This window comes from Nicotiana sylvestris, chromosome 9, assembly GCF_000393655.2.
Source record: "Nicotiana sylvestris chromosome 9, ASM39365v2, whole genome shotgun sequence".
NCBI classification, from domain to species: Eukaryota; Viridiplantae; Streptophyta; class Magnoliopsida; order Solanales; family Solanaceae; genus Nicotiana; species Nicotiana sylvestris.
The window spans coordinates 9,545,119-9,551,435 of record NC_091065.1 but is presented as its reverse complement, the minus strand read 5'-3'; the positions used below and the strand labels follow the sequence as shown (position 1 = coordinate 9,551,435).

Sequence of the window (6,317 nt, the reverse complement as noted above, 5' to 3'; positions counted from 1 at the left end):
AAGTGCGGGATACTAAGAGATCCCCGACACAGGATTGATTAATTGGAGGATACTAGGAGATCCTCGGGATACTTGGAGATCCCTCGTGATTAAATGGAGGATACTAGGAGATCCTCGGGATACTTGGAGTTCCTCTGTATATATGAAGAGGATACCAGGAGATCCTCGGGATACCAGGAGATCCCCGATGATAAATAGCCTGTAGTGATCGTTCTTGTATTTGTAGATTTGTATTTGTACCTTGTTCCGTTTACTTATTGTTTTTGCTAGATAATCGAGATTTACTGTATTTCCTTTTGTCTATTCATTTCATATTTATTCTTATGTTTATCTCAGTAGGGCCTCGACCTTTCTTGTCACTACCCCACCGAGGTTAGGCTTGACACTTACTGAGTACCGCTGTGGTGTACTCATGCTACTCTTCTGCACACTTTTGTTGTGCAGATCCAGGTACATCTGAGCAGGCATACCGCCAGTAGCTGTCAGGGAGCATTATTGGAGACTTGAGGTATACATCTGCTACGTCCGCAAATCCGCAAAGTCTCCTTCTCATTCGATCCCTAGTCGTTAGCTGTTATTTCGATTCCTCTCTTTGTATTAGACAAATTCTGGTGACTAGAGCAGTGTTAGACTTCTTGTAACCTTTGTTGCCCGTGGGATTTTGGGTTTTGGGATGTTACTTTCAGGATTTGTGTATTCAGTGTATGTGCCAAGCGGCATCGTTATACACTTCCTTGTCTATTTAGTGTTTGTTTACTGTTTTTATTCCGAACTGTTAAATTCCGCAATGTGTTAGGCTTACCTAGTCGCGAAGACTGGGTGCCGTCATGACAGGCTCACAATTGGTGAACCAGGGTCGTGACATTAATCCAATCTCTGAATAATACGGAAATCTCTAGAGTGTCTTCCGCCAATGAATGTCTATGATCTCTAATTTTAAATCCTACCGCGCAAAAAGTACTTTCCAATGCTACTGATGATGCTTGAATAGCCAGGATATCTCGGGCCATAATTGAAAGTGTTGGAAAAGCCTTGCCATGCTCCCTCCACCATGACAAAAGTTGTTCCTTGCCTTCTTCGTCTTTAATATTTTCTAATCCTTGATTAAGATAAGAATCAAGTTCATCATCAATAGAGGAATAAAAATCTGTTGTATATAATTAAGATAAGAATCAAGTTATCATCCATATCTTTCCATAAAACTTCTGCTAGACGAAGGAGCAGTTTCACAAACAGTTGTATCCATAGATTTATATTTATCAAACATTGATCTAGCATAAGAATATATGCTAGCTTGGACACTCGCCCTGACCGCGCACGCAAATCGCGGAGGAATAAAATGAGGTTTTAAAGACTTCGGAACGCATAATCGAGTTCTAAAATATAAGATAACCTTTTGGGTAATCACACAAATGCGACATAACCTTTTGTTAATATAATTATAACCAAAGACAGGTAAAAAGGGAGAATAAACGCATTTACTGTGTATTCTTCTAATCTTTTTTTTTTGGGTAACATTCACTGTGTATACCTAATCGTTCACAAACTAGGAATAAATGTAGCTAGAGATAAGTGCATAGAGAAAAGTCTTTGGCACTTGAAGCAAAATAATAGAAAGACTTGTAAACTTAATTTGGAGGCTGATAAGGAGAAACAAGTTAGGTATGCCTAACTTACATAGCTAATACTTGATAATAGCCATAAAAATTAAAATTCTATGGCTATTTGCAAAACTATAAAGTTTCTTTGCTACAACAATTAAGTAGATAAAGGTAATTCCTCGTATTAGCTACAATTGCTAGTAATCGTGGCAATGACTACCTAAATAGCTATAAATTTATTGCTACAAATAAAATTTGGTAGCTAATCATAATTTTTTTGCCACGAATCAATAGTTACTGTAGCAATAGTTACCTCTTAGCCACAATAAATTATTCAAAATAAAATATTGTAGCTAAATAAATATTTTTGCTTTAAGTTCTAAAAAGTTGTGGCAATAGTTAAATGATATAGTCTCAGATTTATTGGTATAATTGAATTATGTAGCTAATTCTTAGTTTTTTTCCACGAGTTGAAAATTACTATAGATATATTAACTTTTTAGCCACAATAAAATATTTGAAAGAAAATATTGTAGCTAAGTGAATATTTTTGCTTCAAGTTATTAAAAGTTATGGCAATATAGGTTATATTAGCCACATGTTTCTTGCTTTAATAGAATTTCGTAGCTAATCATTAATTTTTTCCATGAGTTGAAACTTAATATAACAACAATAACCTTTTAGCCACAATAAACCATTTAAATCAAATATTACCAAATTAATAACTTTGCTTTAAGTTCTAAAAAGTCATGGCAATAGTCATCACGATAAAATGATATAACCACGAATTTATTGCTACAATAAATTTTGTAACTAATCATCAGTTTTTGCCACAAGGTAAATTTTCCGTCACAGTAGCAATCTTCTAGCCACATTAAAAATTTGAAACAAAACTTTGTAGTCAAATAAATATTTATCTTCTTATTTTAAGAAAATAAAAATAGTTAGATAATAGTCACTACTATTTGTCATGAAAAAATCAATAGATACAAATTTAAAGTGACGATAAATTTACGAGTTTACTATAATTTAGTCTTACATCTATGATTGTCATTGCAATAATAGTATTTTAACAGCAATAAGTTATATGTACAAAATTTCATAAGTTAGTAACTTTTTTTCAATGACTAAAATAAGAGTTGCTCAAACAATATCAAGTTACAAAAATTTAGTTTTAACTATAAAGTTATATTTTTCCAAAATAGCATAAACTTCAATGAGCACAAGAAGACTTCAAAGAGCGATGGTGAATGAGGAGGTGAAGGTATAATTGGTGTACTGCTAAGACTTATGAAAGAGGGAGGCCTTCAATTTCCAATCACTTATAACGACAACAGCGAAGCTATCATTTTTGTAAGTACTATATACTGCATATTTCTATCTTCATTATTAGTACTCTTTCTATTCAATTTTTTATGGAACTTGTTTTATTTTATTCCATAAAGAATGACGTATTTTTATGCAAGAAATAATTTAACTTTAAACTTCCTATTTTATCTTTAATGACATGTTTTTATAGCCACATGAATTTCATTACATATTTAATACCACAGGTTCGAAAATTATTTCTGTCTTTCTTAAACTTTGTATCTAGTTATACCGTGCCACATAAAGTGAAATTGATGAAGTATTATGATTTATCTTTAATACTAACGTTCTCAAATTGCATAATTAATTTTTGTACTTAAAGAGTCACTTTAGTTAGCTTTCAATTGGGACAACTAATCTTACTTTCGTCATAAAATTTACACATTTGAAAATTACAACAAATGTTATTTCAATCACTACAACTTGGCATTAGGATAACGAAACAAGTAGCAAAATAACATGATAATTTTTTTTGGGGGTTTTTGGCATTGAAAATTTAAAAGTTCCTTTTGGTGTAGAATAAAGGTAGTAGCACAAATGTAGTACAAATATGTTATTTGAATATTTCAGTAGATATTTGTCAAGAAGGTTGTAAGAGAAATGAATATTGTAACTTGCTCGAAAATGAAGGACATCTTTGGTGCGGGAACATATACTTCATCAACAACAATTAATTGGGCCATGATCGAAATGATGAAGAATCCAAGTATATTTTCCAAAGCTCAAGCAGAGGTAAGAAAAATCTTGAGAGGGAAAGAAACTTTTGGTGAAACTGATGTCGAGGAGTTCAAATACCTAAAGATGGATTAAAGAAACTTTCAGACTCCATCCTCCACTACCTCTTTTGCTTCCAAGAGAATGTAGAGAAGAAACAGACTTAAACGGCTACACTATTCCATTGAAAATAAAAGTCGAGGTTAATGTTTGGGAAATGGGAAGAGATCCAAAATATTGGGATGACGTAGAAAGCTTTAAACCTGAGAGATTTGAACACAACTCTATGGATTATATTGGTAATAATTATGAATATCTTCCCTTTGGTAGCGGAAGGAGAATTTGCCCTGGAATATCATTTGGTTTAGCAAATGTTTATTTTCCACTGGCTCAACTATTGTATCACTTTAACTAGAAACTCCCAACTGGAATCAATCCAAGTGAACTAGACTTGACTGAGGCGGCTGGAGCAGCTTGTGCTAGAAAGAATGACCTACACTTGATCGCTACTCCTTATCAACATTGTCAAGAGTGATCTCATGGCATCAAACCTTTTCTTAAAAGAAGAATCTTGCAATTGAATTATAGCCTTTTTCTTATAATATTTGTGTCCTTTTTCATATATAGATATATCATTATAGCCTTCCACACAAGCTGTCAAATAAGATTTTCTGTTGTTTTTATATTTTGTAATAAAGTGACATGCTACCCGTGTGAACTAAATATACTTACTTACATCCCTCCATTATAAAGAAGAGACACTAGAGGGATGCCACAGGTCCAACACTCCTATAGGGAGGGTAATGGCATTGCGGGAACTTTGGTATGTTGTAGTTTTTGATTACCCTCTACCCTTTTTATTACCACGCTTACTTTGGACTCGCAGGGGATTGTAACTCTACGTTCAGCCCCCTCTTTGTAATCCTTTATTCCCGCTTCAATAAATAAAATGCCTGGTTTTAGTAAACACAAAAAAGATAATATGCTGGAATCATCATATTTTGTTTTGTGTATTGTTGATATTGAGCTATGTGAATAGTGATGAATAACAGCGAAAAGTTCTTGTCAGTTACTGTTGGACAAGTAAAGGTGAAGTTAAAGGAACTCAGATATGGACCAGGTCCATCTTGTGAAACACAGTTATGATACATGTGAGATGCACGTGAAGGAGAAAAAACTAACTTATCAGAAGTGATATCTCCTGATCATGATTGCAAATGTTGCATATTGGATAAGGAGAAAGACTCCTTACACAAAGAGAATAAGATTTAGGAAAATGATAGAGTTAGAGTATGAGATCAACTAGAACTCTTCCACCATGGAAGAATAGCATTAGTATCCTAGTCAATCTCTAATTGCTAACTTCTTAAATATTAATGTTGTTCTCTTTTACAGGTAATGCACATAAGCAGAAGTTAAACGTGAATTGAGAGCAAAATAGCAAGGCAATTTATATGTGATTCAAGCATGCAAACCTGATGCTACTTGAACCAGATAGAAGAATCAGTTCCAAGTGTCTATCTTTTAGTCTAGTTTAATTGTAGTAGGTGATTTTACATTGTACCTTTCAGCTTATTTAGAAGCAATTGTATTAGGTACTTAAGAGTTTTCAAGTTAGAGTTAACTTGAAGTTGTCGCAACAGTTGAGGCTGTGTGCCACAATGAGATTAGCGTTAATCCTATGTTTACAAAAGAGTTTTTTGTAAATGCAATTTTTTTTGGCTCAGTGATTTTAGTGGATAGTTTGGGAAAATTCTACTTGAAGGTAGGTTGTGGTTTTTCACCTTTTGAGCCAGGTATTTTCCACATAAAATCTCTATGTTCTTTATTTTCTGTATTTATTATTCCGCAATAGTGGCAGTTGGAACACATAGAATAACCAGATCCTTCTATAATCAAGTTAAGCAAAAATTGGGTACCACACAAATCACCTCCCCCCCTCTTGTGTGGTATTGAAGTATAAAACATCAACTGGTACTAGCGCAGATTTTCCTTGAAGACGCTAACACCTTAGGAACAGATCAAGAGAAGTGCACTACCTGAAAACTGGGAAGGACAATCTACTGCTAGGCCTCCACTCTTTAATGGCCAGTACTATTCCTGGTGGAAGAACAGGATGAGAGACCACATCATAGGAGAAGACTATGAACTTTGGGACATTATTATTGATGGTCCCCTGGCTACCACAAAGAAGAATACTGAAAGAGTGGACGTGTCAAAGACGAGAGCTGGCTGTACTGCTGAAGATTTGAAGAAATAGGAAAAGAATGCCAAGGCCAAGAAATGGCTTGTGTGTGGACTAGGTCTAGACGAGTATAGAAGAATTCAAAGATGTACTACTGCTAAGGAGATCTAGGACACTCTACAAGCGGCCCATGAAGGAACTCCTCAAGTAAAGAGATCAAGAGGAACACTACTGTATTCTCAATATGAGAATTTCACCATGAAGGAAGGTGAAATCATCCAAGAGATGCACACAAGGTTCACAACACTAACAAATGAACTTAAGTCTCTTGGATAAATTATCCTTGTACAAGACCAGGTTGAGAAAATCTTGTCAAGGGTCTTGCCAGTAACTTGGGAAAGTAAAATCACTGCTATTCAGTAATCAAAGAACATTGCTACTCTTAAGTT

At 34.4% G+C, this 6,317-nt stretch overlaps 1 pseudogene; it reads left to right on the top strand.

Moving 5' to 3' along the window:
* Positions 1–3,565: 3,565 nt before the first annotated feature.
* Positions 3,566–4,253, top strand: LOC138877107 (premnaspirodiene oxygenase-like; annotated as a pseudogene).
* Positions 4,254–6,317: the final 2,064 nt, after the last annotated feature.